We start from the raw sequence: 25,982 nt of genomic DNA on the forward strand, positions 1-25,982 counted from the left end.
TGCAGGTTATCACCCCCAATGGGAGACTGTTTGGATCAGCCTTGGATACCCCTGCAGGGTGCAGTTCCATGGGGGAAGGGAGAGTAGCTCAAAATGAGGACATTCAAAGTGTGAGACCATCAGCAGCTATTGTTTGGGACCAGGACAAAGTGCTTAGCCTTCTTCTGCCACTTGGGCCAGCAGCATCCTCAATGGGAAACACTTTTGATCCATCCCCCTGAACTCAGGGTGGCTGAGTTTGCTTCTGCAAAAGGGATAGAAGGCTTTACCCTACCTGAGCCTGCAGTGAGCCTTTTTAGGGGGAACTGGAGTTAGAGACTCTGGCAGAGACTTAAGGGTTTTGCTTTAAACTGGGGGCTACTTTCCCCTCATTCAGTGCCTGACTGCTAATCTCCAAGTAGGGGACCCACTAGCCCATCTGGGCTAGCCTGGGCTCATCCTATAGTCTCTCTTTGGGAGTCTCTGGAAGAAGACCAAGTAACCTCATGGGGTAGGGGTGTTGCTGACAGGTAGAGGCAAAGCTCAGGGAGCCTTGGTCCTTTTACAGATCTGCTACCAGCTCTAAGCTGGAAGAAGCTAACCCTTTTACCCAGATTGGTCCCTCCCACACCTATTCAGGTCCAGTACATGCAGACACAAACAGTGAATAGCATGGTAGCTATAGACAGGTAGCCCAAGACTGGTTACATACAATGCCTGACAGTGATCTGTACCTGACTCTACCCAAGTGGACCTAGGACAAACACAACCAGTGGTGGGCTTCAGACGACACCAGAGCTTGACACAACCGGCCACGTAAGTGGCACAACCAAGGGGGAATTCCAGCAAGCACCAGACGCTGCTGAGAACAACCCAGCCGCAGAGGGTAGCCCCTGCACAGCATCTCATACATGGTGATTGAGGTTTAGCCTTATAATAATACAGCCTGAAGAATTAATTCCACCCACAAAAGGGCCAACAGCATTCAGCCTCACTACAGCATATAATCCACAAGAAACATTCCTGGGGGATAGAGCTCAGGTGATCAGAGAGATAGTGCCACTGAGCGCAACAAGACACCTAAAGACTGTACCTGCACAGCAGCTTGAACACCATGGTGGAGTTGAGCCTCACAGCCAGCCTGAGGTTAAATACCAACCAAGAATGGACCAACAGCAATCAAGACCTAATTAATAACAGGAGGGCCCACATAACCCACATAAGGGATATTCCTAGAGCACCCAGCTCAGAATCTCAAGGAGACTGCTCCACTGATTCCCACAGGACATTGACTACATAAGACCACCCCACGAAGATTGGAAGTCATAGCAGTTCTATCTAATATATATAAACAAAAACAAAGAGGCAGCCAAAATGGGGAACAAAGAAAAAGACCTAAAATACAAGAATAGGAGGAATCTCCAGAAAAAGAGCTAAATGAAATGGAAACAAGCAATTTATAAGATATAGTGTTCAAAGTAATGGTGATAAAATGCTCAGGGAACTTAGCGAGAACTAAAGTACATAGAAACCATAAAAAAGAACCAGTCTGAAATTAACAATACCATATCTGACATCAAGAATACAATGGAAGGAGTAGCAAGCTCTGAGGTTTTTAGTGCCACTGTCATGGTTCATCCCCTAAACTGCATCATTGCTGTGTCCCAGAACATGGGCATCAGCAAGAATGGAGACCTGCCTTGGCCCCCACTCAGAAATGAATTCAAGTATTTCCAAAGAATGACCACAACCTCTTCAGCAGAAGGTAAACAGAATTTGGGTAGGAAGACCTGGTTCTCCATTCCCGAGAAGTATTGGCCTTTAAATGACAGGATTAATTTAGTTCTCAGTAGAACCTCTGAAAGGAGCTCATTTTCTTGCCAAAAGTCTGGATGATGCCTTAAAACTTATTGAGGAACCAGAATTAACAAATAAAGTGGACATGGCTTGGATAGTGGGAGGCAGTTTTGTTTATAAGGAAGCCATGAATAAGCTTGACCATCATAGATTCTTTTTGATAAGGATCATGCAGGATACATTTTTTTCCCAGAAATTGATTTGGAGAAATATAAACTTCTCCCAGAGTATCCAGGTATTCTTTCTGATGTCCAGGAGGAAAAAGGCATTAAGTACAAATATGAAGTATATGAAAAGAATGAGTAATGTGAAGGTGTTTTCTGATTCATTTCAAGTTGTTCCCCATCCCCTCCAAACAATTATGTGTTTAACATTAGAGAAAGATATTTCTGTTAATTAGATATATGAATAATTATTTCTAAAAAAAGAGAGAGAAAATACAATGGAAAAAATAAAGAGCTTGGATGAAGCAGAAAATTGAATCAGCAATTTGGAAGGCAATGTAGAAAAAACATCCAATCAGCAGGAAAAAAAAATTAGAAAGAATGAGGATAGTTTAAGGGACCTTTGGGACATCATGAAACCTAACAGCATCTGCATCACAGAGGTAATGGAAGGAGAAGAAAGTGAGCAAGACATAGAGATGTTTGAAGATATCATGACAGAGAACTTCCCTAACCTGGGGATAGAAAATGTCACATAAGTTTAAGAAGCACAGAGAGTCACAAGCAAGATGAACCCAAATAGGCCCACAGGAAGACACATTAAAATGGCAAAGGTTAAAGATAAAGAGAGAATCTTAAAGGTAGCAAGAGAGTTCCCATAAAACTGTCAGTGAATTTCTCAAGAAAAACACTTCAGGCCAGAAGGGATTGGTATGAAGTATTCAAAGTACTGAAAAGCAAGTACTTGCAACCAAGATTTCTTTATCCAGCAAGGCTATCATTTAAAATTGAAGGAGAAACAGAGAGTTTCACAGACAAAAAAAACCCCAAAAAACAACTGAAGGAGTTCATTATCATCAAACCAGTAATGCAATAAATGTTTAATGGACTGTTTTAAAAAGAAGAATTAGAGAGAGAGAGAAATGTAGCTATAAAGAAAAAATGGCAATATAGAAATACATATTAATAATAACCTTAACTGTAAATGGATTAATGCTCCAATCAAAAGACATAGGGTAGCTGAATAGATTAGAAAACATAACCCATATATATGCTGTCTACAAGAGACCTACATCAGAACAAAAGACTCATACAAACTAAAAATGAAAGGATAGAAAAAAATATTCAAAGTAAATTTTAAAAAAGCAGCTGTAGCAATATTTATATCTGACAAAATAGACTTCAAAACCAAAGCTATGACAAGAGACAAATGCATTCACAACATAATACTAAAGGGATCAATAAAAAAGAAGATATAATCCTTGTAAACATATATGCACCAAATATAGGAGCACAAAAATATATTTTTAAAATCTTGATGGATTTTAAGGGTGAGATTGATAGAAATACAGTCAAAGTAGGGAATTTTAACTCCCATTGTAACCACTGGATAGATCTCCCATGTAAAAAAACAAAACAAAACAAAACAATGACCTTAAATGACACATTAGATCAGGTGGATTTAATTTAAATTTACAGAACATTTTATTTCAAAGCAGCAGGATATACATTCTTTTCAAGTGCACATGGAACATTCTCAAAGATAGACCACATGTTAGGACACAAAATAAGTCTTAACAAATTCAAGGAGATTGAAATAGTATCAAGCATCTTCTTGATCACAATGGCATGAAACTAGAAATCAACCACAATAAAAAAGCTAAAAAATATTCAAACACACGGAGGCTAAATAGCATGTTATCAAACAATGAATGGGTTACCAATGAGATCATGGAAGGAGTAAAAATGCACCTGGACGCCCTAGCTGGTTTGGCTCACTGGATAGAGCATTGGCCTGTGGACTGAAGGGTCCTGGGTTCAATTCCGGTCAAGGGCACATGCCTGGGTTGTGGGCTCAATTCCCAGTAGGGGCATGCAGGAGGCAGCCTAACAATGATTCTCTCTCATCATTCATGTTTCTATCTCTCCCTCTCCCTTCCACTCTGAAATCAATAAAAACATATATATTTTTTTTAGAAATGTACCTGGTAACTAATAAAAATGAACACAACAACTCAAATTCTACAGAACACAGCATAAGTAGTCCTAAGAGGGAAGTTTATAGCATTACTAGTGGCTCTGTGCACAAATTCGTGCACATTAAAAGGAAATTAATTAGAAATATTTTAATATCACTATTCGCCCTTTCTCTATAATAGAAGTGCCAACCAAATTCATGATCGACAATGACAGACCGAAACACACACATGCGATTGGTTCCAGTGAGAACTTTATATGTATCACACATGCGCAAGTCAACTTAGCCTTGTATATACTAGAGGCCTGGTGCACGAATTCGTGCACCCATGGGGTCTCTCTGCCTGGCCTGCGGGATTGGGCTGAAACCGGCTCTCTGACATCCCTCAAGGGGTCCCAGATTGCGAGAGGGTGCAGGCCAGGCCAAAGGACCCCACCGATGCACTATCGGGGCTGGGGAGGGATGCAGGAGGTATCAATGACATCAGTATAGGAGAGGAAAAAGAATCCAAAAGAAGGTGAAAGGATTGGAACTTTATTAGAAAAAAAGAGCATACACATTCTCTTTGAGAGGAAGATATGTTTTAGGACATACCTCCTGGGATTGCTCTGAGGGATCTGAGAAGTTTAAGGCACCAGCTCTAAATCAAGTTCACTGAGGGTTCCCCAGGGGGAGCTCTGCGAGTTGCATCCACCGGCCAGAGCAGTTCCTGCAGTGTCTGTAGCTCTGGCTGGGAACCACAGCTCCTGAGTAAGAGGAGACTGCTCTCCATCTCTTGCTTCCATCTGAGGTCAGGTCTTCTCTATGGAGCTGACAGCACAGGCCACCTGCACTGTGGCCAAGACAATGGCAGGCCCTATGGAAGCACTTAACTGCAGAACTTCTCTAGAGGTTCCATAATTTTTTGTGACTCCACAGATGTCAGAGAGCAAGATCTGTTCTTTGACATTTGTTCCTCAGTCCTCAGAAGGACCCAAATCAAACCAGGAAGTCAGTTGTCCAGTGGTTCTTTGGACCTCATTGCATAAAATTTATGTTTTTAAGGGTTCTTTTCCTCCAAAGAATGAAAATGTTTTATAGACTTCACGTAGCAACCTCATCAGAGGTCAAAGGAGATGTGACATTCATGCATGTGATACACAGGGAAATGCAGGCAAGGGTGTGCACAATAAGCCAGGACTTTTAAATCTGCCACTCCAGGATTTTACCTCTTGCTTTGCTATTGTCTTGCAGCTATGTGACCTTAGTAACTTATTTTCCTTCAGCATCAGTTTCCTTGTGTGTAAATGGAATAGTAACATTCTATTACAGGCTGTCGTGGAGAGTATGGGGCTAGTGTATAACAAGTGTCCAGCACAACTAGCTCCTATCTCTCTCAGGTTCTTAAGCACAGTCTCAGCATCATCAGGAAGCATTCAGGCATATCCGTGATGGGGATGCTCTGCAGCATTGCCTTGTTTCTACATGCAGTTTGTGCATAAAAAGTCAGAACGGCATCTTCATTTGTGGGCATTGAAAACTGAGAGCTTCTCTCCAGGAATTTTCTGTCCTTATGGTGGATTTAAGTTCAGGCCATTGGCACATTTTCCCTGATACTTGGCAAAGGGTATCCTTGGGGTCACTACAAATTGAGAATGTCCTGGAGCCTGAGAAGCCTCTGCTATGTCTTAGATATGGCCAGTGTTCTCCATACCTTATATGCCTCCTCATTCTAAGAAGAATTACAGGCAACCTACAGAACTGCAACCAAATGTAAGGTAACAAATCATGTAAAACTGGTCCCTAAGATGCAGGGCCTTATAGATCAGGCTGCTAGGGGTGGGCTTTGAATTTGGCTCTGAACATTTCAGCAGCCCGTGTGAAAAGGAAGATATATTTAGTAAGCTTGTGATTCTATGCACAAATATTCATCTAGCCAAGCCATGTTCCCAGAAGCATAAAGTGTTTTAGGTTGTATTGAGTGTGTACTAGTATATATTTGCCACCATCAAACCCTTGGGACTTTTGTGGAAATGGATGCTCATTGGGTTATACAAAAACAACTATCTTATGCCTGAACTCAATTCATTTATAATGTGAAAACAAATTTAAGAAAAGTTTCAGTGGAAGATATCCTGAAGAGATTTCATGGGAAGAAATGAAGTGCCAGGGTGCCCTGGCCTGTTTTCTTCTCTGAAGGGCTCTTCAACCAGCACCCATAAGTCTTATCTACCCTTCATTGCATAGCGAAGCACAGAAATACAAATATGGGGTTTCCTATCCAAAAGATATGTGTTTTAAAACAGCTAGCTTTGACCATACCCTTTCAAAGTTATTGAGGTTTTTCCTTATAATATATTAAAAATAGTCAGTCTAGCAGGGAACTTGAAAAAAATACAGTTTACCCTTATCCATGGTTTTACTTTCCATGGTTTCCGTTACTACAGCCTGAAAATATTAAATGAAAAATTCCAGAAATAAGCAATAAGTTTAAACTGCCTTTGTCTCTGGGTAGTGTGAAGAAATCTCCTGCTGTCCAGCTCTGTCCTGCCTGGGACATGAATCATATCTTTGTTCAGAGTCTCTACACTGCAGATGCTCCCCAACCATTAGTCACCTAGTAGTTAGTATGGGTGATATAGATCAACTGTTGTGGTCTCACAGTGCTCATGTTTAAGTCATCCATATTTTACTTAATTTTCCCAAAGTACAAAAGCAGTGATGTTGGCAATTCAGATATGCCAAGGAAAAGCTATAAAGTGCTTCCTTTAGGCAAAAAGGTATGTATGTGTAGGAAAAATACATAGTATATATAGTGTTTAGAACTATTTGCCGTTTTAGGCATCCACTAGAGGACATAAAATGTATCCCCATAGATAAGGGGGCCTATTGTATGTAATCTCAGTTGATGCTGTGAAACCATGATTCTTTGTGCTTAGCTGGGAATCTCTCTCTCTTTTTAAAAATATTTATTGTTGAGAGTATCACAGATGTCCCCCTTCTTCCCCCTATATCCTACCTCCAGCAGTTCCCACCCTAACCCAGGTCTTCACCACTCTATTGTTTGTGTACATAGGTAATGCATCTATTCATATAAATTCATAGTCTCTTCCTGCTTCCCCTCCCCCATTCCCTCTGAGATTCATCAGTCTATTCCATGTTTCCATGCCTCTGGTTCTATTTTATTCATCAGTTTATTTTGTTCATTAGAGTCCTTGTTTGTTTATTTTGATATTTTAGATACAATTGTTGAAAGATGTGTATTTATTGCCAATTTATTGTCCATATTATATTATTTCTCCTCCTCCTCCTCCTCCTCCTCCTCCTCCTCCTCCTCCTCCTCCTTCTCCTCCTCCTCCTCCTCCTCCTCCTCCTCCTCCTCCTCCTCCTTCTTCTTCTTCTTCTTCTTCTTCTTCTTCTTCTTCTTCTTCTTCTTCTTCTTCTTCTTCTTCTTCTTCTTCTTCTTCTTCTTCTTCTTCTTCTTCTTCTTCTTCTTTCTCTCCCTTTTCTTCTTAAACAATACCCTTCAACATTGCATGTAATACTGGTTTCGTAGTGATGAACTCCTTCAGCTTTTTCTTGTCTGTGAAGTTTTTTATTTGGCCTTCCATTCTAAATGGTAGCTTTGCTGGGTAGTGTAATCTTGCTTGTAGGTCCGTGCCATTCATCACTTTGAATATTTATTGCTACTTCCCTCTGGCCTACAATGTTTCTGTTGAGAAATTAGCTGACAGTCATATAGGCACTCCCTTGTAGATAACTAACTGCTTTTATCTTGTAGCTTCTAAAATTCTCTTTGTCTTTAACCCTTGGCATTTTAATTATGATGTGTCTTGGTGTGGGCCTCTTTGGGTTCCTCTTGTTTGGGACTCTCTGTGCTTCCTGAACTTATAAGTCTATTTCTTTCACCAGGTAGGGGAAGTTTTCTGTCAGTATTTCTTCAAGTAGGTTTCCAATATTTTACTCTCTTCTCCTTCTGGAACCCCCATAATGTGAATGTTGGTATGCTTGAAGTTGTCCCAGAGACTCCTTACACTATCTTTATATTGTTGGATTTTATATTTTTCAGTTTAGCTCCTCTTATTGGGTGTTTTTTGCTTCTCTATATTTCAAATGACTGATTTAATTCTCAGCATCCATTATTCTACTGTTGAATTCCTGTAAATTATTCTTTATTTCAGTATGCTTATTTTCTGACTGGTCCTTTACATGTCTTTGAAATTCTCACTAAGATCCTTGAAATTCTCACTAAGTCTCTTGAAGCTCTCATTAAGATCCTTGAGCATATTTATAACCATTGTTTTGAACTCTGTATCTAGTACCTGTCTTGCTTCCATTTCATTTAGTTCTCTTTCTGGAGATTTCTTCTGTTCTTTCATTTGTGACATGTTTTTTTTTAAATATATTTTTATTGATTTTGTACAGAGAGGAAGGGAGAGGGATAGAGAGTTAGAAACATCGATGAAAGAGAAACATCGATCAGCTGCCTCTTGCACATCCCCTACTGGGGATGTGCCAGTAACCAAGGTACATGCCCTTGACTGGAATCGAACCTGGGACCCTTCAGTCCACAGGCTGATGCTCTATCCAGAGCCATTTGTGATATGTTTTATTGTCTTCATATTTTGGCTGCTTCCTGTGTTTGTTTCTTTTTTAAAAAATTAAATCTTTATTGTTCAGATTATTACATTTGTTCCTCTTTTTTCCCCCCATAACTCCCCTCCTCCCACTTCCCACCCCACCCTCCCCCCTCACTCCCCACCCACTGTCCTCATCCATAGGTGCACGATTTTTGTCCAGTCTCTTCCCGCATCTCCCACACCCCTTTCCCCCCCCCAAGACTAGTCAATCCATTCCCTTTCTATGTCCCTGATTCAATTATAATCAACAGTTCATTCTGTTCATCAGATTATTTATTCACTTGATTCTTAGATTCACTTGTTGCTAGATGCATGTTTGTTGTTCATAATTCGTATCTTTACCTTTTTCTTCTTCTTCCTCTTCTTAAAGGATACCTTTCAGCATTTCATATAATACTGGTTTGGTGGTGATGAACTCCTTTAGCTTTTCCTTATCTGTGAAGCTCTTTATCTGACCTTCAATTCTGAATGATAGCTTTGCTGGGTAAAGTAATCTTGGTTGTAGGTTCTTGGCATTCATCACTTTGAATATTTCTTGCCACTCCCTTCTGGCCTGCAAAGTTTCTGTTGAGAAATCAGCTGACAGTCGTATGGGTACTCCCTTGTAGGTAACTGAGTTTCTTTCTCTTGCTGCTTTTAAGATTCTCTCTTTGTATTTTGCTCTTGGCATTTTAATTATGATGTGTCTTGACGTGGTCCTCTTTGGATTCCTTTTGTTTGAGGTTCTCTGCGCTCCCTGGACCTGTAAGTCTATTTCTTTCACCAAGTAGGGGAAGTTTTCTGTCATTATTTCTTCAAATAGGTTTTCAATATCTTGCTCTCTCTCATCTTCTGGCACCCCTGTAATTCAGGTGTTGGTACGCTTAAAGCTGTCCCAGAGGCTCCTTACACTATCTTCGTATTTTCGGATTCTTTTTTCATTTTGCTTTTCCAGTTGGATGTTTTTTGCTTCTTCGCATTTCAAATCTTTGACTTGATTCTTGCGCTCCTCTGGTCTGCTGTTGGGAGTCTGTATAATATTCTTTATTTCAGTCAGTGTATGCTTAATTTCTAGTTGGTTCTTTATCACAACACCGAGGGTCTCATTAGATTTCTTGAGGATCTCACTATATTTATCGGTGGTCTCACCAGTCTTTTCGAGGGCCTTACTAAATTTGTCAGCGGCTTCTAGACAGTTCTTGAGAGACCTTAAAAGTGTGGTTCTGAACTCTATATCCTCCATTTCTGTCATTTGTGTCCTGTTTCTTTGTCTCCACATGTTTTATGCTTTTTTGGTGCACCCCTTGTCGTCTTTGTACGCAGTCTTGTTGTAGTTAAGCCTTGATTGTTGTAGGTAATACTGGGGGGGCGGGGGATTTGACCTCCAGGCCAACTGCCTGTGAGAATCAGCTGTGTCTGCAGTGGGAGAACTTCTGTCCTCTAGGGAGGTGCTAATCTAGCCTTTGCCTGAGGCTATCCCACAAATGCCTCTGTGCAAGGCTTGGGCAGGGCGGGTCCCAGAGGATCAACAGGGTGGGCGGAACAAGCAGTTATAGCTGCTCTCAGTCCCATCCCCAGAGGCTCTGCTTCTCAGAGTCCCAGCCACCACTGCAAACCTTGGAGAGAAAGCTGCCCTCGAGTTCTGACCAATGCCAGACAGTCCCGCTTCTCCCGTTTGAGTCTGGGTCCCTGGAGACTCGCCCGGAACTGGAGCTCAGAGCCTGAGACTCCCTCCCAATTGAAACAGACAACCGCACCCTCAGCCGCCATCCCGCTCCGCATGCACCTCTGCACCTTTGTATTTTCCGGACTGCGCCTCCTCTGAGTCTCAGTATGCTTTTTTCTTTCCTTCTAGTTGCAGAATTTACCCTCATCCAACCTTCCTGTGGTTCTAGGTGATGTCCGTTCCATCTTTTAGTTGTATTTTTGAAGTGGTTGTGCGAGGCAGCAATCTCCGGTGTTTACCTATGCCGCCATCTTGGTTTCTCCTGTGTTTGTTTCTATGTATTAGGTAGAACTGCTATGTCTCTTGGAATTGGTAAAGTGGCCTTGTGTAGTAGGTGTCCTGTAGGGCGCAGTGGCTCAGCCTTCCTAGTCACCTAGCTGAGCAATCTAGGTCTGCTGTTGTGTGGGTTGTGTGCACTGTCTTGCTGTAGTTGAGCCTTGTTTGCTGTTGGCATGATACTTGTGTCTGTGTATATTGGTAATCTTGTATGTTCTGAAGCTGTCCACTGGGTGAACCAGCTCTGGGGCCTCCAAAGAGGTGCAAAGTCAGCCACTTCCTGGAGTACCTGGCAGGAGCTACAGAGAGATATTCAGATGGCTGTTACTTATGTTGGGCTTGTAAGTGCCCACGAGAGGCCAAGCAATGAAGGAAGGCAGGCTTCTGCTAGTGCCAGGCCTTGGGCTTCTTCTTAATAAGTATGGGACAGCTGACACCAGCTGCTGCTTGTTTGAGAGATTTTAGGGAAGTCTGAAGCCTGAACCAGGACAGGCCATTCATATGGGAAAGCCACTGCAAACAGCTTGGGTGGGGCTGAGAATTTGGTGGGACAGGGTCTCAGTGATTCACCATGGTGGAGCAAACAGTGTGAACTAGGTTAATAGAAACTCAGATATGGCTGCCAGTCAGCTCTGTGGTGATATATCAGCTCTGTGGGGAGATATCAGCATAGGAAAAATGACCCCTGTAAGCTCTCCTGTCAGAGAGAAAGACACCCCTGACTTCTTGACCTGATACCAGACAATCCCTGTATGTCCCTGGATATCCCCAAGCTGCTGCCCCAGCACTGGAGCTCAGAGGTAGCGAGTCCATGTAAGTTCATGCACTGGCCCTTTAAGAGGAACTCCCTGAGTCTCCAGCAACCTCCATGTCACTCAGCCACAATCCCTGCTACTTTTTACAGCCCAAAGTTATGAAGAATTCTGTTCCCAGCTATGGAACCCTGGGATAGGGGAGTGGTGTGGGGCTTGGAATATTGCTCTGCAGCCAAGATATCACCCTGAGTAAAAACACACCACATGTGGGTGTCGGACCAGCTGTTCTGTGCCTACCAGTCTCAATGTGCATTCTTCTTTACTTCTCTAGTTACAGTACTTCCATTTAGTCAGCTTTCAAGTGGTTCTGAATGATGATTGGTCTGTATTTTAGTTGTACTTTTGATGTGGTTCTGGAAGGCATTGAATACCTGTATTTACCTATGCCACCATCTTCGTTCTCTGGCTGGGAATTTCTTAAGGTTACATGTGGGTCTTCAAATCCCCAGTAACAGAAAAGGCTCCTTTGGGAAAGTCTAGGCCTGAAAATCCTGAGTGAACTCTGGACAGAGTAACTGCCAAGTATTTCTTTGTAATGCTGTGGAGGTGGGAGAAGGGAGCAGGAGGTAATCAAGTATGTGGTGAGAGAGGGCAGAGACCGGTGAAAAAATCAGAACACACTGTGAAGCCACAGAGAGTCCCCTATCAACAACAATAGCCAAAATACTCTCCAGGAAACTGAGAAATATCACTCTCATGCATTAAGTTATTTTAAGCTTTCATCTCAGAGCCCACCATTTCTTCCTTCAGTTACACATTCCTACTCTGCTCACCCTGAAGCCTTCTCTCCTGGTTATGCAATTGACATATTGTCCTGCTGGGTTTTTCAAGGGCAAGCCCTATTAACTTTCCTTTGTTCTGAAAGAAGATCCTTTCCTCCTGCAAGCTCTGCCTCCCTGGAACTGTGGCTCCCCTGGAAAGTTCTTGTTTTTGTAGTGCTTTCTCAGGAGGACGCGGATCAGGTTTGCCTTGTTAAATTAATGAGGCACACTTAGAATCACAGATTGAACCTTGACAGTGATAGGGCTATTCCTCCTCAGCTGTGGGAGAAGTTACTATTCTTATCTAAGAACACCGATCAATCTTTTCTCTGTCCTGCAGCAACTTGATTCGATTTTTCAAAGATGTTATCATTAATACTTCTTCCCAGCTTCTTATTTTGAAATTTTTCAAACTTGCAAAAAAAAAAAAAAGTTAAGAATCCGGTAATCTCTTAACCAAGATCACCTTTTGCTTGCTCTGTTTTTCTGTCACTCTTTTTCCTTCCCTTTTTTTCTTTGGAAATATTTAAAAGAAGGTTGTAGTCATCACAACAGTTAACCTCTAAATAAATACGTCAACATGAATCTCCTTAGAATATTCTCCTATATATCTATAATATCATTATCATTACTAACAAAATGAACATTTAAGTACATTATTCCATATGTAGCCTATATTCTTTTGTTTAATTTAGGATCCTATTAAGGGTCAAGCCCTATGTGAGGCTGTTATCAGTCTTAAGTTTCTTTATGATACAATATTCAATTTATTTTATGTCTTCATTACACTATTTTTTTATTGTTTAAAGTATTACAAACAGTAGTACATATGCACATATGTCTCCTTTTTTCCACCATTGACCTCCTGCACCTCACGGCACATGACCTCACCTTCCCTCCCCCCAACCGCCTCCAATGTCTGTGTCCATTGGTTATGTTTATATGCATGCATACAAGTCCTTTGGTTGATCTCTAACGCCCCACCAACGCCCTCCCCTGCCTTCCCACTGAAGTTTGTCAATCTGTTAGATGCTTCTTTGCCTCTGGATCTGTTTTTGTTCATCAGTTTATGTTATTCATCATATTCCACAAATGAATTAGATTATGTGATATTTATCTTTCTCTGACTGGCTTATTTCGCCTAGCATAATACTCTCCAGTTCTATCCATGCTGTTGCGAATGTTAAGAGTACCTTCTATTTTACAGCAGCGTAGTATTCCATTGTGTAGATGTACCAGTTTTTTAATTCACTCATCTGCTGATGGGCACTTAAGCTGTTTCCAAACTTAGCTATGGTAAATTGTGCTGCTATGAACATAGGGATGCATATATACTTTTTGATTGGTGTTTCTAGTTTCTTGGGATATATTTCTAGAAGTGGATCACTGGGTCAAATGGCAGTTCCATTTTTAGTTTTTTGAGGAAACCCCATACTGTTCTCCACAGTGGCTGCACCAGTCTGCATTCCCACCAGCAGTAATCCAGGATTTCCTTTTCTCTGCATGCTCACCAGCACTTGTCATTTGTTGACTTGTTGATGATAGCCATTCTGACAGTTGTGAGATGGTACCTCATTGTCATTTTGATTTGCATTTCTCAGATGATTAGTGACTTTGAGCATGTTTTCATATGTCTCTTGGCCTTCCTTGTGTCCTCTTTAAAAAGGTATCTATTTAGGTCCGTTGCCCATTTTTTTTATTGGATTGTTTATCTTCCTTTTGTTAGGTTGTATGAACTCCCTGTAAATGTTGGAGATTAAACCCTTATCAGTAATAACATTGCCAAATATGTTCTCCCATGCAGTGGGTTTTCTTGTTGTTTTGTTGATGGTTTCTTTTGCTGTACAGAAGCTTTTTATTTTTATGTAGTCCCATTTGTTTATTTTCTCTTTAGTTTCTATTGCCCTAGAAGGGCAATAAACTTAATGAGATCTCTAACGCCCCACCAACAGTGTAGGTGTAATGAAGATCTATGATAAACAGATTGATACAGAACCACTTTATCTATCTGTATTGGTGAAGATATTGCTTTGGCATATCTGAGATTTTGCTGCCTGTGGTTTCCTCCAAGATTTTTATGGTTTCCCATCTTCTGTTTAAGTCTTTTATCCATTTTGAGTTTATTTTTTTGTATGGTGTAAGTTGGTCATCTAGTTTCATTTTTTTGCAGGTAGCTGTCCAGTTTTCCCAACGCCATTTATTAAAGAAACTGTCTTAACTTCATTGTATGTTCATGCCTCCTTTGTCAAATATTAATTGAGCATAGTGGTTTGGGTCAATTTCTGGGTTCTCTGTTCTATTCTATTGGTCTATATATCGGTTCTTGTGCCAGTGACAAGAAGTTTTGAGAACAGTAGCTTTGTAATACAGCTTGATATCTGGTATTGAGATCCCTCCTACTTTGTTCTTCTTTCTCAGGATTGCTGCAGCTATTTGGGGTCTTTTTAATTCCAGATGAATTTTTGGAGAGTTTGTGCTAGGTATGTGAAATATGCCATTGGTATTTTAATGGGGAGCGAATTAAATCTATAAATTGATTTGGGTAATATGGACATTTTTTTTTCATCTTTTTATTTTAATTTTTTATTTTTGTTGTTGTTGTTTTATTAAATCTTTATTGTTCAGATTATTACATTTGTTCCTCTTTTTCCCCCCATAACTCCCCTCCTTCCAGTTCCCACCCCACCCTCCCCCCTCACTCCCCACCCACTGTCCTCATCCATAGGTGCACGATTTTTGTCCAGTCTCTTCCCGCATCTCCCACACCCCATTCCCCCCCCAAGACTAGTCAGTCCATTCCCTTTCTATGTCCCTGATTCTATAATAATCAACAGTTCGTTCTGTTCATCAGATTATTTATTCACTTGATTTTTAGATTCACTTGTTGCTAGATGCATATTTGTTGTTCATAATTCCTATCTTTACCTTTTTCTTCTTCTTCCTCTTCTTAAAGGATACCTTTCAGCATTTCATATAATACTGGTTTGGTGGTGATGAACTCCTTTAGCTTTTCCTTATCTGTGAAGCTCTTTATCTGACCTTTAATTCTGAATGATAGCTTTGCTGGGTAAAGTAATCTTGGTTGTAGGTTCTTGGCATTCATCACTTTGAATATTTCTTGCCACTCCCTTCTGGCTTGCAAAGTTTCTGTTGAGAAATCAGCTGACAGTCGTATGGGTACTCCCTTGTAGGTAATTGACTGTCTTTCTCTTGCTGCTTTTAAGATTCTCTCTTTGTCTTTTGCTCTTGGCATTTTAATTATGATGTATCTTGACGTGGTCCTCTTTGGATTCCTTTTGTTTGGGGTTCTCTGAGCTTCCTGGACTTGTAAGTCTGTTTCTTTCACCAGGTAGGGGAAGTTTTCTGTCATTATTTCTTCAAATAGGTTTTTAATATCTTGCTCTCTCTCTCATCTTCTGGCACCCCTATAATTCAGATGTTGGTACGCTTGAAGCTGTCCCAGAGGCTCCTTACACTATCTTCGTATTTTCGGATACTTTTTTCATTTTGCTTTTCTGGTTGGGTGTTTTTTGCTTCTTCGCATTTCAAATCTTTGACTTGATTCTTGCGCTCCTCTGGTCTGCTGTTGGGAGTCTGTATAATATTCTTTATTTCAGTCAGTGTATGCTTAATTTCTAGTTCGTTCTTTATCATCACATCGAGGGTCTCATTAGATTTCTTATAGATCTCATTAACTTTATTGGCGGCTTCTAGACAGTTCTTGAGAGACCTTAAAAGTGTGGTTCTGAACTCTATATCTTCCATTGACAATTTTGTCCTGTTTCTTTGTCTCCGCATTTTTTTAATGCTTTCTTGGTGCACCCCATAGTGGTCTTTGTGGGCAGTCTTGTTGTAGTTAAGCCTTGATTGTTGTAGTTAATACTGGGGGGATTTGACTTCCAGGCCAACTGGCTGTGAGAGTCAGCTGTGTCTGCAGTGGAAAAACTTCTGTCCTCTGGGGAGGTGCTAATTTAGCCTTTGCCTGAGGCTATCCGGGAAATGGCTTTGTGCAGGGCTTGGGTGGGGTGGCTTGCACGGGATCAACAGGGCGGGAAGAGGGAGCAGTTATGGCTGCTCTAGTCCCTTCCCCAGAGGCTCTGCCTCTCAGAGTCCCAGCAACCGCTGCAAACCTCAGAGAGAAAGCTGCCCTCGCGTTCTGACCGATGCCAGTCAGTCCCGCTTCTCCTGTTTGAGTCTGAGTCTCTAGAGATTCGCCCAGTACTGGAGCTCAGGGCCTGAGTCTCCCTCCTGATTGAAAACGACAACCGCGCCCTCAGCCACCAGCCTGCTTCGTGCGCACCTCTGCACCTTTTTATTTTCCGCACTGCACCTCCTCTGAGTCTCGGTATGCTGTTCTCTTTCCTTCTAGCTGAAGAATTTCCCCTCACCCAGCTTTCCTGTGGTTCTGGGTGATGTCCGTTCTATCTTTTAGTTGTATTTTTGAAGTGGTTGTGCAAGGCAGCATTCTCCGGTGTTTACCTATGCCGCCAACTTGGTTCCCCTAATATGGACATTTTAATGATGTTGATTCTACCAATCCAAGAACACAGTATGGTCTTCCATCTGTTTATGTCTTCCTCTATCTCTTTTTTCAGTGTCCTATAGTTTTCCACATCCAGTTCTTTTACCTCCTTAGTTAAGTTTATTCCTAGGTACCTTAATGTTTTTGTTGAAATGGTAAATGGGATTGTTTGTTTTTAATCTTTCTTTCTGTAACTTCACTATTGGTGTATAAAGATGCCATGGATTTCTTGGTGTTATTTTTGTATCCTGCTACATTGCTGAATTCATTTCTTAAGTCTAATAATTTTTTGATGGAATCTTTAGGATTTTCTATGTACAGCATCATGTCATTTGTAAATAATGACAGTTTTACATCTTATTTTCCAATTTGGATGCCTTTTATTTCTTCTTGTATGATTGCCATGGCTAATACTTCTAGTACAACGTTGAACAGGAGTGGTGAGAATGGGTATCCCTGTCTTCTTCCTGATTTTAGGGGAAATGAGTTTAGTTTTTTCCCATTGAGTATGATGTTGGCCATAGGTTTGTCATATACGGCTTTTATTATGTTGAGGTATCATCCTTGAATCTAGTCTCACCTTGCTAAGAGTTTTTATCAAGAAAAGTTGTTGGATTTTGTCAAATGCTGTTTCTACATAAATTGATATGATAATATATGGTTTTGATCTCTCAAATTGTTTATGTGATGTATCACATTTATTGATTTGCAGATATTGTACCATCCTTGCAACCCCAGAATAAATCCCACTTGTTCATGTTGTATGATCTTTCTAATGTAATGCTGGATTCAATTTGCTAGAATTTTGTTGAGAATTTTGGCATCTATGTTCATGAGGGAGATTAGCCTATAATTCTCTTTCTTTTTATTGTCTTTATCTGGTTTTGGGGTTAGGGCAATGCTGACTCCATAGAAAGAGCTTGGAATTGTTCCTTCCTCTGAATTTTTTTGAATAATCTTAGGAAGATAGGTTTTAGTTTTTCTTTGAATGTTTGATAAAACTCCCCTGTGAAGCTGTCTGGCCCAGAACTTTTGTTTGCTGGAAGCTTTCTTTTTATTATTACTGCTTCCATTTCCTCCATAGTTATCAGCCTATTCAGATTTTTTTTATTCTTTCTGATTGAGTTTTGGAAGGTCATATTTTTCTAGGAATATGTCATTTCTTCTAGGTTGACCAATTTGTTGGAATAGAGTTGTTCAGAGTATTTTTTTAGGATTCTTCATATTTCTGAGGCGTCTGTTGTTATTTTGCCTCTTTCATTTCTGATTTTGTTTATATGGGCCCTCTCTCTTTGCTTCTTGGTGAGTCTGGCTACAGGTTCATCGATCTTGTTTATCCTTTCAAAGAACCAGCTCTTGGTTTCATGGATCTTTTGTATTTTTTATTTGGTCTTTATGTCATTTATTTCCACTCTGATCTTTATTATTTACTTACTTCTGCTCACTCTGAGCTTTTCTTGTTGCTCTCTTTTTAATTCTTCAAGTTACAGAGTTAAGTGGTTTGTTACCAATTTTTCTTGTTTTTTGAGGTAGGTCTGTAGAGCTATGAACTTCCCACTTAGGACTGCTTTCACTATGTCCCATAGATTCTGGATTGTTGTGTTTTCATTGTCATTTGTTTCCAGGATTTTTAAATTTCTTCTTTGATCTCTTTGGTAACCCAATCATTATTTAATAGCATTCTATTCAGGCTGCAAGCATTTGATTTTTTAATTGTTTTTATTGTAGTTGACTTCTAATATTATACCATTGTGATCTGAAAGGATGCTTGATATTATTTTAATCTTGAATTTGGAGAGACTTTGCCTGTATCCCTATATGTAATCTGTCTTTGAAAATGTCCCATGTGCTCTTGAGAAGAATATATATTCTGTAGCTTTGGGGTGGAATGTTCTGAAGATGTCAAGTAAGTCCATCTGATCTAGTGAGTCATTTAGGATTGTTGTTTCTTTGCTGGTTGTTTGTCTAGAGGATTTATCCAATGATGTTAATTGGGTATTGAAGTCTCTGACTATGATTTTATTGCTGTCGATCTCTCCCCTGATATCTTCCAGAACTTTTTTTAATGTATTTGGGTGCTCCTGTATTGGGTGCATATATGTTTACCAGAGTTATATCCTCTTGTATCGATCCCTTTAGAATTATGAAGTTGCCTTCCTTGTCTCTTGTTATGGCCTTCACTTTGGGGTCTATTTTGTCAGATATATGTATTGCTACCCCAGCTTTTCTTTTCCTTTCATTTCCATTTGCCTGAAAGGTATTTTTCCATCCCTTCACTTTCAGTTTGTGTGAGTCTCTTATTCTGAGGCAGGTCTCTTGTAGACAGCATATATATGGGTCATGTTTTCTTATTCATTCAGTCACTTGATGTCTTTTGACTGGAGCATTTAGTCTATTTATGTTTAATGTTATTGATAGTTACTTGTTTGTAGCCATTTCTATTCTTTATGTCTGTGTTCCTTCCTCCCTTTTTTATTTCTTCTTTTTACAACATTCTCTTTAGCATTTCTTGCATTGCTGGCTTGGTATTGATAAATTCCTTTAGCCTTTTTTTGGTCTGAAGCTCCTGATTTCCCCTTTAATTTTTATTGATAGCCTTGCTGGATAGAGTAGTCTTGAATTCAGTCCCTTGCTTTGCATCACTTTGTATACTTCATTCCATTCCCTTCTGGCCTGATGTGTTTCTGTTGAGAAATCATTTGATAATCTGATGGGAATCCTTTGTAGGTAACTCTCTGCCTCTCTCTTGCAGCCTTTAAGATTCTCTCTTTGTCATTAATGTTTGCCATTGTAATCACAACATGCCGTGGTGTGGGTCTTCTGGGGTTCATCTTGTTTGGGATTCTCTGTATTTGTGTGACTTTCTTCTTCCCCATATCAGAGAAATTTTCTTTCATTATATCTTCAAATAGGTTCTCTAATCCTTGCTGCTCTTCTTGTCATTCTGGCACCGCTATTATATGTATGTTACTTTGTTTTATGTTGTCCCAAAGCTCCTTTTGGCTCTCCTCCTGCTTTTTAATTTTTTTCTTCAGTTGCATTTCAGATTGGGCTTGTTTCTCTACCTTATCTTTTAACTCACTAATTTGGTCCTCTTCTCCTAGTTTACTGTTAAAACCTTCCGTCACATCTTTTATTGTAGCTACATCACTTCTTATTTCTTCCTGATTTTTGCATAGGTTGTTGATTTTCTTGTCCAGCTGGTTTATGAACTGTATGACCATTATGCTGAATTCTTTTTTCTGACATATTGCACACCACGCTTTCATTTAGTTCCTTTCTTGGTGATTCTCTTTTTCTTTCCTTTGGGGATTGTTTCATTGTCTCCTCATTGTAGCTATCACCAATTACTGAGTTGCGGAAGCCTGTGCCATGTGCGGCCAGAGTGTTGCACCACCCGAGCCTCACTGAAGAACTCATGCACTGAGATGTGTGGCTGCTGTGGGCCAGCAGGAGCCACATGCACCAAGAATCAGAGTCCCTGCATGCCTGTGCTAAGAATCAGAGTCATGGGCACTCAGTGCATCCTCATGTGCTTGCCAGGAATCAGAGTCCCCACATGTGCGCACTGAGAATTGGAGTCACTGGCACTTGGTGTGGCCTCATGCACTTGCTGAGAATCAGAGTCCCCACATGTGTACATCGAGAATCAAAGTCACTGGTGCTCACTGCAGACTCATGCACACTGAGGATCAATCCATACATGCCCGCGCCAAGAATCAGAGTCCCTGGCACAGCTGCCCTGTGTCTTCAGGAGGCCTACTTCCACACCACAGGTCACACGGGCCCTTTGCAGCTGTGGTGGGCTGGCTGGTAGGGGGATGCACTCTGTGTCCCACAAGAATTTGCAGCTGGGATGTCTGGAGTCTTGTCTGTGGGTCTGCAGCTGTGATAGCAGGTTTTTGTCCAGAGTGGCTGTAGGGTCCTGGTTTGCATCCGAGGCCAGTCTGAATGGTGGTGAGACTGGGGTCCTAATCACAGCATTTCTGCCCTTCAAGGTGGCATGGTTTCTGTGCCATGTGTTTAGAGTGGCAGCGGGTTCTCGCGGTCTAAGAATGCCCAGTCCACCAGCCCCTGAAAGTCCTGCAGGATCTAATTGTCCCTAGCTCACACACATACACATACACACACACACACACACACACACACACCACACACACATACACACACTCCCCTTTCACTCCCTCACTCTCTCACACTCTCTTCCTCACTGCCATCCTGCCAGTCACCATCTTCCTCCCTCTTGACACTATTATTTTAAGTGTTCAGGCTAATTGTCTTGTACAAATCCTACCTTCTAGACTGATCTTCTTATGGTGCTATTTACTTTTGTTCCTGGTAGTTCTTGTGTTTTCCTGTAACTCAGAGTAAAGTCTAAATATATTATGAAATTTAGATTAAATGATTTTTGTAAGAATATTACATAGGTAGGGCTGAGGACTTGCTATTTCATCATATGAAGAGGCATGTAACATTAGATTATATTAATATTTATGATGTAAGTTTGATTTTGGCTAATTTTGTGGCCACAAGATCCCTCCACTTCATATAGTTTTCTTTTTGAAACTGGTTAATAATAGGGAGTGGGGTGGGAAACTTTGAGCTTCTATGAAGAATCTGTCATGAGCAATATTTTGTCCAATGGTTTAAGAATCCATGATGATCCCTGTATGAATAATTTATAATATTGGGGGTTTCAAATTGATGATTATTAAAATTGTATAATCTATGCTATATTTATTAGCTGGCATTATGTAAAAAAAGAATTCTCTCTCTCTGCACCTCCATTTCTCTCTCTCACTCTTTCATTCCTTCACCCTCCCTTCCCCACTTTATATATTACTATAAATTTTGGATTTTTACAATTAAATTTGCTATAAACAATAAGCGTTGTTTCCAATGCTCAGATTATTATTAAATTTCCCATAAAATCCTCTTCAGTTGGTTCCTGTATCCTTTTAATGTCTCTGAATACTGCTTTGCTTTCTGGCACCACTCATCTCAGGCTCATCTCCATTTTCTCTGGCCCACATCTGAAATATGCCATTTTTCCAGGGATCTCTGGTTTCTTTTAATGGAGAACAACAATTAGAAGCCAAAATCTGGGTGCTGTATGTTCTAATTGCTTAGCCATTTCATTGAGTAAAGTTGAGAGATATATTTTTCAAATAATCATGAGTTCTTAATGATATGTCCTATACAAATGCCACGGAATAAAGCTTTTCCTTACCTTCTTTTATTTTATATTTTCATCTATTTTTCTATTATAGAGAAACTCTTGTTTTCCATGAATACTAGAATACTTACTTATTTACTCTATCCAGAAAAAATATAGAATTGTTTTAGAATTATAATTCTGTATTGGTCAGGGTTCTACAGAAAAGCAGAACCAATAGGATGTGTGTGTGTGTGCACGTGCGCATGTGTGTGTGTGAGAGAGAGAGTGTGTGCATGTATAAAGATATATATATATATATATATATATATATATATATATATAGAGAGAGAGAGAGAGAGAGAGAGAGAGAGAGAGAGAGAACAAGAGAGAGATTATAAGGAAGTGCTCATGTAATTATGGAAGCTTCAAGAGCTTCAGGGTGAGTTGGGAGACCCAGGAAAGTCAATGCTTCAGTTTTAGTTCACAAGCAGAGAAAAAAAGCCAATGTTCCAGCTTATAGGCAGTCAGGCAAGAGCCAGGCTAGTTGTTCTATTCAGGCTCTCAACAGGTGAAGCCCACCCAAATTAGTGAGGGCAGCCTGGCAAGTCACATGTTAATGTCATCGGAAACAACCTCAAAGACACACCTAGTCAAAGTAACACATAAAATTAACCATCACAAATATCAATATTACTACTATCAACAAACCTAGTAAGCAAAATTTCAGCATTTTTACAATTCTGTTTGACTTTAGAATATATTCTATTACAGAGAAAAGTGACTTGAATTAATCAGAATTAAAAGTTCCCTAAAATCAAAATTACTTGAAATAATTATTTTTCAAGTATAGTTTTAAAAAATCATTTTAATGTATATTTAACTTTATTTGCTTCTGTTTTCAATTTTAATATTTTTTAAAAATATATTTTGTCTTTTTATGATATAAAACACCTAAACGGTTAAAAAAAAAACATTAAAAAATATACACCAAGAAGTAAATATACTAGGTATGATTTACTGGAAGCCTTTCCTAATTGAACCCTTTTTATTCTTTTTTTTGGTAAACTTTATTGAAAAATAACTGACACAAATAATTGACAAAAATAATATTTAAAGTGTAGGTGATGATTTGATATTCATATACATTGTACAGTGATCACCAATATTAAGATAATTAACACATTCGTTGCCTCATATAATAAACATAGGTAACTTTGTGTGTGTGTGGTGAGAACACTTAAGATCTACTCTCAGCAGTTTTCACATGTTCAATACCATATTAACTAGTCACCATGAGGTAAACCCTTTTCCATTCTTGATCACTAAAGTTTTATCAATTCACTGTAGACAGTTTACAAAATGTAGGAAAGTACCTAAAGAGCACAAAGATGTTTTGGACACATGTTATTTAATAAATGCTCATTAGTTAACTGAGTTTAGTTAGATATTCATATGATTGCATTTAGATTTGTTTCACTATAATTTTTTAAGTTTTTAAAATCCCATATATATTTTTATTTATATGACTTAATTATTATTTCTGTTTTAGAAACCACATTTTCTTTCTAAATTCAATATTCCCTTACAAAGATGAGACCCCAGAGACTAGACTACAGGAAGTCATGAGGTGTTTCCTTTGTCTACTTAACAGAGAAGAAGCTTTAACTGTACTAGAAACACCAGCAAAGAGCTCACTTTGGCTCCACCCTGATTCACCAGAGGATGTGCTCATCTCCACATGCCAGGATGTAATCTGACAGCCAACTCCCTGGAGAAGGAAAGGACTCTTAAAAAACACACTGCATTTCAGCAACACCTCAATGTAGTTTTCAGCCTCGCCATGTGTTGTACAGTTGCAGTCAATCATATTCCTCAAGCCCAGTTGAGATTGCACAAAGGATTCATGCATATAAAAGAACAGAAAATGACAATAGGGCCAGCTATGGCTTTTAAAACTACACATATCAGCCCTAGCTGGTTTGGCTCAGTAGATAGAACATTGGCCTGTGGGACTGAAGGGTTCCAGGTTCAATTCTAGTCAAGGGCACATGCCCAGGTTGCAGGCTCAATCCCTAATAGGGGGTGTGCAGGAGGCAGCCAATCAATGATTCTCTCATCATTGATGTTTCTTTCAATATCCCTCTCCCTTCTTCTCTGAAATCAATAAAAATATATATTAAAAAAAATAAAACTACACATATCACATTTCTACTATGCTTCACTTGTTGGAAGTGTTTTCACATGGATGATTTTAACTGTTGGCCATGGTAATCTGGAACAATAGGGCAGGAATTATTATGCCTTTTTTAAAGATAAGAAAAGTGAAGGCGGTTAACCCAGAGATGCCTAGCTAATCAGCCACAGAGTTGGGGCTCAGGGAATGACTTCCGGAGCCAGTCATTGATCTTTCCTTCATGTGGTAAATATGGTCAAGTATGGAGAATGCAAACACTCTTTAAGCTAGAGTCTTAAATAAAGCCTAGTACCTCATAGTGTACAAATACTCAGTGTACATGTCATCTATTGCTGCATAACATATAACTCCAACACACAGTGGATCAAAACAACAAACATGTATTATCTCATGTTCCTATGGGGCAGGAATGTGGTTGGAGGTTAGCTGAGCATTTGTGACTAAAAGATAAAAATATCCTATATCTCTATAAGATAAAGCAAATAAGGTTTCTCACACAACTGACATCAAAGTGTCAACCGGACTGCAGTGATCTCAAGGCTCCACTGGAGGAGGATCTGCCTCCAAGTTTACTCACGTGGCTGCCAGCAGGCCTTGGGGACTAACTGGCTGCTGGCCAGAGGCATCAGTTTCTTACCGTGTGGCCTCTCTATGGGACTATTCACAACATGGCAACCGGTTCCAAGGCAGAGAGAGGGGGACACAGGAGAAGGAGGGGAAAGGTGAAGAGGGAGACGGGGGAAGGAAGAAGAGAGAGAACATTAGACAATAATAATAAAATCAGAGTCTTTTTGTAACCTAATATTGGATGTGACAGACCATCACCTTTGATGTAATTTTTTTGTTTGTTTGAAGCAAGTCCCTAAGTCCAGCCCCCACTCAAGGGAGAGGGGTTTATACAAGGGTGTGAACATCAAGATTGGGGCTCATCAGGAACCATTTAAGAGGCTGCCCACCCCACTCAGTGATTTACTTGAAGATTTTGTTTTAGCCCAACCCTTGCTGTGGTGTTTTTCAGAATTTCAACAATTCAATAGAATCTTTTTAAAAGAGAATCTAAAATGTTGTGGTCATTAGACAGGAAAAGACAAATACTGCATGATCTCACTTATGTGTGAAATCTAAAACAAAACAAACAAACAAAAAAAACAACTGTTCTCATAGATACAGAGAACAGATTGGTGGTTACCAGAGACAGGAGCTTGGGGTGGGGTGGGCACATTGGATGGGAAGGAATTAAAGGTATAAACTTCCACTTATAAAATAAATAAGTCCTGGGGAAGTAATGCACAGTGTGGTTATAGTTAATAATACTATATTGTACATTTGAACATTGCTAAGAGAGTAGATCTTAAAAGGAAAAAACTTGTAACTATGCATGACGGGTGTTAACAAAATTTATTGTGGTAATGATTATATATATATAATGATTATAATGATTATAATTATATATATATATATACATATATATATATAATCATTATGTTGTATACCTAAAACTAATAGAACATTCTCTGTCAATTACATTCCAATTTTTTTTAAAAAATGGAGATATAGAGTATTTTCTTTACCCAAAAGACAAAAAAAAAAAAAAATGGTCCCTGTACACATCGAGGATGGTAATGGAGGTTGGTATGCAAGCCTGCTGGGAGAGAAAGGATCAAACGTAATCCAGTTTGCAAATGAATGTTTAAGACAATATGGTGGTAGAGTGACTGAGCCTAATATGCAGCAGCACACAGATGCAGGTGAAGGTGAATCTTAGGGTGCCCTGGGACCCTTGCTGACCCTGCCTTGTGCCGGTGCCGGTGCTGGTAAAAGCTGGACTAGTGCACAGCTTGGTCCTTCCCGTGAGCACCCAAATGCAGCAGAGGCAGCCACAAACTGTGGATCACCTGTAGCTCCAAAAAGGTTGTTGAGGGACAGGCACAGATGGTGTTGGACATTGCTCTGA

The 25,982-nt window shown here is 39.9% G+C and overlaps 1 pseudogene; it reads left to right on the forward strand.

The window, feature by feature from the left end:
- The first annotated feature begins 1,598 nt into the window (after positions 1-1,598).
- Positions 1,599-2,148, forward strand: LOC132226047 (dihydrofolate reductase-like; annotated as a pseudogene).
- The last annotated feature ends 23,834 nt before the right edge of the window (positions 2,149-25,982 follow it).

Source organism: Myotis daubentonii, chromosome 1, assembly GCF_963259705.1.
Source record: "Myotis daubentonii chromosome 1, mMyoDau2.1, whole genome shotgun sequence".
Classification (NCBI taxonomy): domain Eukaryota; kingdom Metazoa; phylum Chordata; class Mammalia; order Chiroptera; family Vespertilionidae; genus Myotis; species Myotis daubentonii.